Raw genomic sequence first — 12884 nt, forward strand, 5'->3', positions numbered from 1 at the left:
TCTTCCCAGTTCTCTTTCTCATAGATAAGTAAGTATAGTATGTAGGTGGAAACAGTTTTCAGGGATGAATGGATTAGAATAGCAAATGTAACATACAAGTTAAAGGCATAGAGTTGGGTGTGGTGGCAAAGCCTGTAATGCCAGGACTCAAGAAAAGCAGGCAAAATCACAAGTTGAGGCCAGCCTGGGCTATGGAGCAAGCAAGACTTTGTGAAAACCAACTAGGTTAACAACCCTTCCCCACCCACAATCTGTTCCAAAAATGCACATGCACACACACACACACACACACACACACACACACACACACACACACACAGAGAGAGAGAGAGAGAGAGAGAGAGAGAGAGAGAGAGAGAGAGAGAGAGAGAGCTGAGATGAACATAAATTTGTAGGCACACTAAGTTAAGACATAATAATCAATATATTACGAAGTTAAGAAACAAAAGCTGTATATTCTAGAAGTCTCTATGTGTGACTAAGTACACATGAGCTAGCAGTGTAGTATTATGGCAATACAATAACAATTTAAGTATACAAAGGTAAGTAGAACAATAGAAGACAAGAGGGACCTTCCCAGCTGTAAACTCTTCCCATTACTCAGTGTGCTTACGGCTTTTGTTAAAGCTATAGAGCTTTGTCCACTTTGGAGCCTGATAAGTGACATTTAGAAGAGTTGAATGAGATGAAATTTAAACACCAAGAATGTTTGTTTGTCCAGGAATACTTACAGATTGTTGCAGTTATTTACTTTGGAGAAATGGTTAATAAGATGAATGTCTCAAGTTAAACTATACAAGAAAGAGTATACTAATTGTTAAAAAGAAAGAGTTGGTTTTCCTCAGTGTAAGAAACCTGCAGAGCAGAGACAAACACAGGAGCCTATGCTAGTCATGAGAACCACTGTTCCAAGAGGAAGGGTTGGGAGGGACCCAGAGAAGCACAATAAGGATAATTACAGTTGAGAAACTGTCCTGGGAGAAAAGGCTAAAATAACAATGACATTTCAGCTGGAAGAGAGAAAGCAGCACTTTGTCTCCACGGCTGAAGAGACCAGAAGACATGTTCCACTTTCTCCTTCTCCTGCCAATCACAATATGACAGTGAAAACAAGGACCATGAACTGACTCTCTACCAAGTCCAGAAACAGAAACAGCCCATGTAGACAAAAAGACTTTCAAATCCATGTGTCCCTTAATGACATAAATGTAAGACTGGAGCTGGAGGACAGTTCCATCTGCATTAATGGGAGGTTTTCCTCTTCTCAGAATGGAGGAAGTTCTAGCTCCATAAGGATATGTTTATGCCCAATCCAGAGGAAGCATAATCAGTGTGGCCCCACCATGTGTGACTGGTAGAGTACTGTCTTAGTATTTTGCATTTCTTGTTAAAACCCTTTTTTCAACTGCAAGGGGACTGCCTGGATAGTTCTGGGGAGAAAAGGAGGTCTCTAAAGAGAAAAGGTCTTTAACATCCATACAATAAAAGTTAGCACAAATTAGGTAACAACAACAACAACAACAACAACCAGAAATGTCTATGCTAAGCATGGTGACATGGGCTCTGTACTGAGGAAACAGGTTAAAAGTCAGCCCTGAAGACTAGAGAGACAGATCAGTGGTTAAGACTGCATGCTGCTCTTCTAGAGGACACAAGTTCAGTTCCCAGCACCCATGCCAGATGGCTGTCAACTGCCTGTAAGTCCAGCTTCAGGTCATCTGACACCGTCTTCTGGCCCCCTCAGGTATCCATACATGTGGCATATATTCACACAACCACACACATACACTTAAGATCAAAGAAAAACATATATGAAACAACCAGCCTGAACTTTCTGTTAAGACTTTGGAGAGAGAGAGAGAGAGAGAGAGAGAGAGAGAGAGAGAGAGAGAGAGAGAGAGAGAGAGAGAGAGAGAGAGAGAATAAAGCACTTGGTAGACAAAAGCAAGCAGATCTATGTGAGTTCAATGCCAGTCTGATTTATACAGAGAGTTCCAAGTAACCTTGGGCTTGGGGGTCGCACACACACACACACACACACACACACACACACACACACACACATCCCAAACCAAACCAAATGCCCCAAACAAGAAGAAAATCACCAAACACACATGGCAAAATAAACTGTAATACTATGTGGTCCTTTTCCACACATGAAAGACCCTAGAAGGAAGTGTTAACCTCCAGTGAGAATTCTCTATTTCTAACCACTGTGGGAAAACAGAAATGAGCTTATAGGATGCACCACAAACCTATTTCCCAAGAAATAACCATGAAGTGAAGTCACAGAAAAGTCCACTTAAAATGGCTTATGAGTTCTTTTAAATTTAGGTCTTTACAGATTTCTGGGGCTTGCTGAGCAACACCAACTCTCCAAGCAGATCTGGCTTTTGTAAGACACTGGCTGGTATTCATACCACATCTTCCAGGGAAAGATGGACTTTACTCAATACCTGGTGTTCTCAACGAATGCCTACGTAAGGAATCTCTGACACCGCAAAGCTCAAGCCAGAAATCTGGAAACCATGCTTTTTGCTTGAAATTTGACTTTTAAAACAAACTCGAAATAAATGATATGGGTCAAACTAATAAATGTTCGTGAGGACTGAGTCTGGTTAGGGAAGGTGCCCCTTTGTAGTTCACATTGATGTTCCTTTAAAAAGATTAGAGCATTCAAAACCTTGCAGCCAGATAGCTGTCTACCTACATGACCATCCTGTAGTTTTCCCTAACCCTAGTCTTTACAAGGTCTTTTTCTTTTTTTACTTTTTCATTGCATATTGAACTTTGCTGGTGGAGTAAGGGAAGAGAGGTTGGTGCCAGTACTCATGGGGATAAGATGTTTTCCTCTTCACAACTTCAGAGCAGAAATCCTTTGTGGGCAGTGAGTACCTGGGGTCTGGACTGCAGGAAGTAATAGCTTAGAAAATGGCCCAGCTAAAGTCCTGCCTACAGTCAGGCCAGGAGGTCAGAGCAAATAGTTTCCCGGGTCTGATGACAGGTGTTAACTGCACTGTTGTGACCCATTTCTTGTGGCGTGTCCCAGTCTTTCGGATGTGACTGTTACCTCCTACCTGTCGTCAGGGCTGCTCTTCTGCTTTTAGAACAGAAAGACATTCTGTCTTCCTCTGGTTGACTTGAGAAATGAATACAAAGAAAGGTTTCAGCCACTCTTAAATGGACAATACACCTCGAGTGCTTTTTCTATAGATTTTTAGAATCACTGGCTGCATAGACTTCGTGGAATGATGCAAGACGCCACCACGAAAGGTTTAATTCATACCTAAAATGTTGCCATTATCCTGGGTAATGATATATAATTAAGTTGCTGAGTAGGTTCTCATGCTTTTCTATCCGTGATTCACAGGCTGTTGCCAAGAGCAGCGTCGGCAACTGAACTCATTTTGTTAAAGCCTTTCTTTGAAATACCCAACAAACAGGGTTTTCTTGATCCATCGGATCATCAAGGTAATTCGTGTGTTTTTGTAAAAACCGGAGTAGATGCCAGGTTCCCGCTGCACCCAGTACAGCTTTCCAGAAATATTTATGATGTTCCCATATAAGACGATTAGAGAGAGAGAGACAGAGAGACAGAGAGAAACACACACACAGAGACAGACAGAAACAGAGGGGGGGGGGATGGAGACTGAGGTCCAGATACATTTACTGTTGTGTATTCCATAAAGCAACATTAAAGATAAACATAGGTTACAGAATATAAGGTCTTATCTTTTCCAAAGATAGTATTAATATCTCAAGAGTGTGTCTCATTGTTCAGAAGAGAATGAACACACAGAATAACTTGTTCCAGGGTAGCTGTTCTTTCACAATGCCTTTGTGGGTGAATGTCCTAACACCACAGGCCAAGGTCTGATGATAGAAACTCTTAGAATACAAGAGTCTATTACTGGGCTTGCAAGCCAGCTCAGCAGATTAGTAACAGTGCAGAACAAAGCCTGTAAGTGGAAAGATTGTTCTATGAAGAATTGTTTTACTACCTTAGACCCCTGGTGATGGGTTAAAAAGAAACCTGGATAGATTAAAAAATACCACACACACACCTTCTTTATCTTTTGTTTGTATGAGACAGGACCTTGCTATGGATCCCTGATTGGATGGGAAACTCCTGCTTTAGCCTCCCAAGTACTGGGATTACAGGCATGTGCAGCTATGTGCAGCTATAGCATAAACACTTTAAAGGTATAATTTGGCTTCACGATTTAATGTTGTGGCATGTAGAAGCAAAATTTTTACAAAAAGAAAAGAAAAACAGAAATTAACTCATTTATTTTCTGAAGAAATTGTCAACTTCAGAAAATTGAATATATGTCTCACAGTTGCTTTGACAATTATGGTTGGGAGGCCAGTCAGATGTGTTGGATTTTACAGGGCTGAAAGTAAAGGAAAGAAAGAAGACTTAAAATGCTTTTTCACTTGTGGGGGGAAAAATAAGACATGGATCTCTGTTCCATAAGAGATGGGTATTTTTTCATGTCAGAGACAGACCTGTGTTCCATAGATTCTGGGTAGTTTCTTCCAGCTGTGGCTTGAGTTTTATAGTGAATATTTGAAGCCCAAATTACAAATTTAAATCGAAAATTCTTGATCTAGCTCTCTTAGTCCAGGAGACTCAGGAATTCTGGTACTATTGAAATTACGAGTCATGTATTTTATAATGGCGAACCACAGCTTGTATGGGAAGGAAGGTAACACTATATATTTTTCTTCCTCTGCTAAGATCAGCTGGGGAAACAATAGAAAATGGAGATAATTATCTTGTCATCAGGACAAGACTTTCTAGAACCAGGCAGGTAGGGGCAGATCCCGCTCTGGGGTTCCCAAGCAAAGTAAAAGTGCTCTAGAATATATGACCTAGTTTTCAAGAAAAAAAAAAAACCCAACAAAAAACAAAACAAAACAAAATGCTGACTTACTCCAGCCTGCTGCCAGTTCTGCGAGTCACTGCTGTGACTGCATTTGAATAACTGCCTTGAGCTGAAATGCAAGTGACAGCATTCTCAGGGACAGGATATGATGCACAGGAGCCTTGCCCTGTAATCCTTTCCTCTATTAGCCTCTTGTTGCATATATCAACACGCTAATTACTGTCACTGAGCTAATCTTCTCATCTCAGGAACACTCAAGTATTATTTGCATTTTATAGAAGAATAAAGCAAGATACAACTCAATCAAAGGATTCATGTGAGCACAACTGTTAGAGTCTGGATAGAATTATCCCTCTGCTGGCTCATGGGTTTGGGATTACAAGGAACCGGCAAGTAAGGGACAGGTTGTTGATTGACCTGGTGTCCCTTTGACCTGTGAGAAATAGATTCAAGTTGATTCCCTAAAGCTTACAAAAGAAAAAAAATTTTTTTTCAAGTTTACAAAAGGAGACAAAAGGTTTAGACATGTTAGCGTTCCCACTGTTTGCAATCTGGACTGAAATCCACATTGTAGAAAGAGCAGAAGACTTTTGAGTCATAATAAAAGCTTGGAACCCCAAAATGATTTGGGGCTAAACGCATGAATGCTCTTTTCCTTATCCAGAAGTTTGGTTGTATATAGATTGAACAGGGTTTAAACACTTGGTCCCTGACTTGTGTTTTGAGACACTGTGGAAGCTTGGCCTAGCAGGCAGAAGTAGTTCTCTGGGGTCCCTGTTGAAGGTGACCTCCACTTCTGTTTCTGAGCTCAAGCACTCTGTCTCATGATTCATCAAGATGTGATGGCAGCAGCTGCCACAAACTCTGCTCAGTGTGGACTTGAACTGTCCAGCTGTCTTCTTTGAAATCTTTATGTCACTTCTATTGTGTATTTTGTCCCTGTAAGGAACACAGACGAACTCAGCATAGAGTATTACGACTTGTTTCCCTTTAAGTGCATGCACTTCACATTATGTCTGAATCCAAAAAAAAAAAAAAAAAGGAAAGAAACATGATTGCTCTTAGGTCTGGTGGAGGAGAAAGTTTATTATACATATGTGGGAGAGCAGAGCTAGAGGCAGGGGCATCTGGGAGAGCCCAGAGTGGACATGAGTGAGGAAGGGAAGAGGAGAAGGAGAGGGGACAGAGCGGGGTCAGGCTCAGCAGCCAAGAGGCCCAAAGGCACAAAGAGGCTGGTAACCAAAATGGGTGGATTATATAGGAAAGAATAGCCAGAGAATTCAGGGTAGGGGGTGGGATATGCCAGCTAGCAGAACCCTGTAACTGGTAGGGACTCAGGGATGCAGGGAGATCCTGGTGGCCAGTGGCCACTTTAATATGTCAAATAGGCACCTCAACCATTTGTTATAGGTTTAGGGCCTAACATCCCAGCCTTTTTTATGGATAATAAGTAATGCGGGGTGATGCAGTCTTCTCTGTGACTACTTACTGCTGACTTTGGAGTATCTTTGTTAGGGGAAGTTAGAATGCTGGCCAAGGCCTGGAAAAACAGGCTGTTCATTCACTGACCTGGCTCTGCAGGACCCTCTGGGTCTAGGGACCTACAGGCAGCAGCTGGAGCAGTTTTTGAGGCTGGGGCTAGGGAAGTGCAGGCCACTTTTAAGTTATTCAGGATGCAGAATTTGAGGGAACATCTGGAGCTGGCAAATTGCTGGGGTATTCTGTAGTTTGTTTGAAATCTTCTGGGACAAATAGACTAGGGAGAGAAGGTAAAATGAAGGAGTTTAGGGGAAAATTTTTATCTTGGGTGTTCATTTGAAACTTTTGGACCCAAAGGCCTGGCAATTAGCTGAGCCCAAAGAGCAGAGGAGAGTGAGAGAGATCCCACCCTCTGGAATAGGAGGAATTGGCAAATGGGGAAAGGGTGGTTGGTTGACAGTACTTATCTGGAGTCCTTTGTCCTGTGAGAAGTGGATTCAAGCCGATTCCCTGAAGCTTACAAGAAGTGTTTTAAGTTTACAAAAAGAGACAAGAGGTTTAGATACGTTAGTATTACATTGTCTGCAATGTGTACTGAAATCCACAGTGCAGAAAAAGCAGGAGCCTAGAGCCTTTGAGTACTTAGAAATCGAAGACTTAATACTTTGCTTTCTCTTTCATGGACCTAAGTCACAATGTGACTCTGGATGAAGCCCCCTCCCCTGTTCTTCCTCCTCCTTCTCCTCAACTCCTGCAGCCCCTCCTCTATTTGTCGGCTAGCTTGCCTAATACATCCCCAAATCATGCGTTGGCCTCGTGTCACTATCAGTTGCTAGACACGCCGGAGTCTTGGTATCTAGAATCCATTGGAAGAAATCATCAGAAGTGTCAGTGTTTGTGACTGTGGACTGAGCACAAGTAGAAACAATATCGACAGATATCTTGCAGCTACTTAAATAAGCCTCTAGAGAAGAGAGAACTGATGATTATGGCCAGAAATCAAAATATACAACTTCCCACAAGGAACATATAGAAAGAAGAAAAATAAAAATGTAGGGGGTAAATATTGATTTTGTTTCTATACTGAAGAACAAAACTGTGTGATGCTTGTCACTTTTATGGTAATTCCTAATAATCTGTAGCCTATAAACTTTTTCTCTGTCTGGGTGGAAATTTTGAATAGGTATGTTGATCGGTTTTAATTTGCTGGTGAAGACTGAAACTGTATTGAAGTGGATGAATTCCAAGTGTTAATTAAATTCAAGTTAGGCAGGGGTATATGAATTGCACAGAGAAGGCCTGGGATTTTTCTCGTAGGTGTTAAAAATGACAATTACCCAGACAGGGTGCGAAACTATCATATAAGACAGATGAACATTGATGTGGGTTTGGGGGAGTGATATAACCATCATGGCATGTATGTCTGGTGAGTGTTGTCCAAACACACATGGCAATCTCTGCCAACACTCCAGATGCTGGGATCTGGTTCCATGGGGAAGCACTTGCCATGCTGTGGAACCATTGTCCTGATCACGCCAAGCCATCTGCCTTGCCCGAACTTAGCTTAAAGTTGAATTTTCAGCTGCATCGTTGATACCTCTCAAGTTTTCCCTTTCTGATACAGGCTCAGAGGTATATTCTGTATGGTACCTGTCAGTTCTTGGAAATCTAATGACTCATTTCCTAAAACAAGTTGATGTTGTTTTTCTGAACTTCATCTTTAAAGAATAAAACATATAATGACAAGTTAACCTCAGGTGATGTTTATATTTTAGAAGGTTTTAAGATACATACTAGGTGTTGAGTTGGGTATAAGGGTGTGTGTGTGTGTGTGTGTGTGTGTGTGTGTGTGTAGCGGGGTTACCTGCTGTCCAAACAACACTTCTTCAGCTAAGAGCTGTATATTCAAATTACTACAAGAAAATATTGACAGTTGGCAAGATGATATAATTTAAATCAAGAATCCTTGAGAACAGTGAGACTTTCATTAATTTGTCAGACATTTGAAGGCCAGGACCTTGTCTTGTTTGCCCCTGATTTCTTTCTATTTGATTTTGTTTTTTGAAACAGAGTCTCATCATGTAACCCTGACTGGCCTTGGACTTGATAAGTGGAGCAAGGTGGCCTCTAAGTAGCAGAAATCAGCCTGCTTGCTGGGATTAAAGTTGTGCTACGCAGTTCCTGCCCATCCTACAGTACTCTTTGTGACAGGGTGTAGACCGGCCTAAACTAATGAGATCTCCTGATGCCCCTGCCTCCATTTTTCCACACCCCCTACCCAACCCAACCAGTCAAGAAGCCTGGCCCACCTTTGCTGAAGCCTTTAAAAGGGCTCTCTGTACGTATTTCGGAAAGCTGATGGGCTGGCAATCAGAGTTTCCTCATTCTGGAGTATGAGAGTCACAGAATTTGTGGAAAACATAGACATACAAAAGAAAAGATTTATTGTGGGGATTTGAGTTTATAAAATAACTAGTTTACCTGGAATCAGGAGGTGAAGTCGGGAAGGTTGCAAATTTGACATTAACCTGGAATATACACTGTTTCAAAACAACAAAAACAACCACTGACCAGGCTGGTAATCCAGCTCAGCCTTATAGTCATTGCCCAAAAGATCAAGGCCCTAGGTTCCATTCCTAGCACCCTCTAACTAACCCCAAAAGAGCAACACAGTGGGAACTGGATTTTCTGCTTGGTGCTGGAGTCTGAATGTTTTAAGGGAGACAGTCAGGAGGGCTGGGTGGGTATGAAGTGGGAGGTTCAAGGAAAACTCAGAGTCTTTGAAGCTTGACTGGAAACCACAATGAAGGAACAGAACTTCTGTCTGTCTGCCTCTAGGCCTCTAACACTTGGGCTAGGGACACTGTGCAAGAGAAACTAGTGTCTTGTATGTCTAGGAGGTAAGGAAATAAAACAAACCGCACTTGGCTCAGAAGTCAGAGAAAGTGAATCATGAGCTCCACTCACAGCACCAACGAGGTCCCAGCTGCAGGCCCCACCCGACTCTGACTCTGACAACCGACCGTGAGTCAGCAGATAGGCAGTGCTAGAGGAGCTGCCTCATTCCTGCACCAACTTCCTGAGGAATGTTTGCACCTCCTTTTCTGTGATCTAAACCTTTTGAAAACTATTTTCATGGCTCACATTAGAAGTGAGTGACGCAGAAGTGGGGAGGTCAACAACCAAAGCTCTTACTTAGGCAAACTGATATAACACTAATAATAATAGCTATTATTATTATTATTATTATTATTATTTCCGTCTAACCTTCTGTCAGGCTAGCATCCTTTCACATCTTTTAATGATGCTTAACTTCCAAATAAAGACAAACGGGAAATACTGCCTCAGGCTAACATAACAAAACCAACCCTCACACACATGAAAACATCCAGAAACTGACAATGATCCTGTTCTAGGAGAAATAGCTGGAGCCCTGGAAGATAGAGGAGATATTCCACAGACATTTGCATCCCCTCTTTTAACTGTTATTAACAGCAATGCAGGAGTTGGAGCTTCAAGCCGATCTCCCGAGAATATATACAAAGCACTTTGGCCCTATTCCTAGCAGAGGAACTCTTCAGTGTGGTAGCCTATGCCCGTAATCCCAGCACCTGAAATCCAGAGAAGGGTTGCTTTGAGTTAGAGGCTAGTCTGGACTTAACAGTGAGTTCACAAATAGTCTAAGCCACAGTATGAGACTCTCTTAAAATACAAACAAACAAACAAAGGAAAGCAATGGGCTGAGGGAAGAAGAAATTCGCCAGGTTTGGAACAGATAATGGTTCTTTTCAAACAACTGACTTTTATTTTGTGTGTGTTTGACTGCATATATGCATGTGTACCACATATTTGCCACACTTGCTCATGGAGGCTAGGCGAGGATATCAGATCTTCTGAAACTGGAGTTAAAGACAGCTTTGAGCTGCTGTGTGGATACTGGAAATTCAATCTAGGTCCTCTGCAAGAGCAGTAAGAACTCCTAACCACTGAGCAATCTCTCCACATATGGATCTTGTATACTCCACTCCATAAAATCCCAAGACTTCTTTCCCTTTCAAAATGGGGATATTTGGGGCGGCAGGGTGCAGGGACTAAAGATATTGCTCCATTGGTAGAAGGCTTGTCTAGTACACATAAGGCCTATGGTTTGATCAGCAGCACCACACAAACTAGGCACAGTGGGACATGTTTGCAATCCTGGCACTCAACAGGCAGAGGCAGAATCTGCAGTTCAAGACATTCTTGACTGTGTAATGAGTTTGAGGTTAGCATGGGAAACATGAGACCCTGTCTCAAAAATAAGGTGCATTTTTGCTCAGGCCTAGAATTTAATTTGAGGTTCATGGTTCCAGAGGGTTAGTGTCCATGGACCTCATGGTTGAGACCATGATGGCAGGAAGGCAGGCATTGTGCCGGAGCAATGTCTGAGAGCTCATACCTCTACCCACAAGTGCAAGGCAAAAAGAGAAAGAGGGGGCTGAAGGTAGGACTGGCATGAGTCTTCTGAACGCCCCAAATCTGCCCTTAACACACTTCCAGCAAGGGCTCATCTTCTAAACCTTTCTAAACAGTTCCACCAACTGGGTACCATGAATTCAAACATGGAGATGGGCCACTTTTAGTCTAACCGCTACACATTGGTTTTATCCTTCCTCCTTTACATAGATCCTAGTTATTGAATTCATGGACCCAGTCTTACTCAGCAAGTACTTTTACCATCTAAGCTATCTCACCATTTTGTTTACAAACAAAATGTGATTAGCTGTTCACTTTGAGGCAGAGGAGAATCGAACATTTTTTTTTTTTAAATGAAAGCGTTTTTTTGTTTGTTTGTTTGTTTTGTTTTGTTTTGTTTTGTTTTTTTTGGTTTTTCTAGACAGGGTTTCTCTGTGTAGTCCTGGCTGTCCTGGAACTCACTCTGTAGACCAGGCTGGCCTCGAACTCAGAAATCCGCCTGCCTCTGCCTCCCAAGTGCTGGGATTAAAGGCGTGCGCCGCCACCGCCCGGCTTCCTTTCAATACTTGTAAAAGAATGAAAACTATATTCTGTATGGGCTAGAAGAACATTTAAAAGACAGTAAGTAGATTTGGTGGCATACAATTTTATCAACTGTCTATGTCATTTCTGACTTATCTTTGTGATAAATACCTATCATAGGATCCTGTGTGCATATGAACACTGCTGGAAACTAGAGAGCAAGATAGAAACACATTTATGCCTCTTCTGTTTAGCATGTCAACTCAGACCTGTAATCACAGCACTGAGGAGGCTGAGTTTGGAGGATACCTGAGTTCCTGGATACCGTGGGCTACAGAGACACTCACCCCCATGCCTCAAATAAAACAAAACAAAAATCTGTGCATGTCAGCCTACATCTGTAATCTCAGTATTTGGGAGGTAGAAGCAAGAGGCTCAGGAATTCAGAGTCATTGTGAACAGACAGTGCCAGCTAGCCTGAGCTACACGAGACTTTTTCTCAAAAGAAACAAACAACAAAACAAAATCAATACCAAACTAAACCCTAACATACTGTTTTCAATATGCAGTAACTATTCAACATCTACAAATATGTTTTTTTTAAAAAAACTTCCCTCTTCAGTATTTCTTTATATAAAATTTCCTTATGACTTCTAACTACATATATATTGGTGTTCAAGGGTGTGGATTTGGTAGTTAACAAGGATATGAACATGAGGATGAATTTGACACAGTACTCATGCTTGCTGTCCCTGAACCAGATGCAAGTGTAGACACTGGTCATGCAGTGTCTGCTGACCTGACCTGCCTTATTGCACACATTATGAATTGTTTCATAAACACTACAGCTTGCTTTGCTCCTATCTCCATATTAGTAAAGACACTGGCACAGATTTGCAGAACTTAAGGAAAACAGCATAAGCAGTGTGCTCACTGGGCCTTGGAAGCTATTTGTTCTTACTTCAAGGCTATCTCAGAATGCTTGCAGTTTCCTTCAAGACCTTGGTTTGAAAAGAAAGCTTTCTGTAAGTTTTTACTTGCTAAAGATGGGGTCGGCCTTTGCACTTAGTTAATTTTATTTTTGGTTCCTTTTTTTTTTTAATTTAATAAGTTCATATAGAAAGAATGAAATGTCCATGAAAGATCAGTATCAAAGGAATGATTTAATATATCAATGAGCTAAGCCTACTGGGGAGAAATTACAGACTGGAGTGTGGCTTTTCAGTGAACCCGACCTCCTAGGTCAAAAGACTTATGGTGAAGTTCAAGCCATGTATGCTCTCTTAGGTGTGTTTTCCAACCAGACTCCTTACATACACACAAAAAAACCCAACAATTCCTGGCTAAAATAGAGCATTCTATCTTCCTAGATATTTCCAAGATAGCCACTAGAATGATTTTACTTCAAAAGCCCATATAAAAATTAAAAAATAAAACCAATTCATTTTATTTCAATTATATGTATGTATGTGCATGTGTGCCTGCATGTGTGGGTGTGTGTCTGTTCATAGGCTCAAGAGTGCCTGCAGAGGTGAGAGA

This window comes from Mus caroli, unplaced genomic scaffold, assembly GCF_978045245.1.
Source record: "Mus caroli unplaced genomic scaffold, Mus_caroli_1 scaffold_9, whole genome shotgun sequence".
Taxonomy (NCBI): Eukaryota; Metazoa; Chordata; class Mammalia; order Rodentia; family Muridae; genus Mus; species Mus caroli.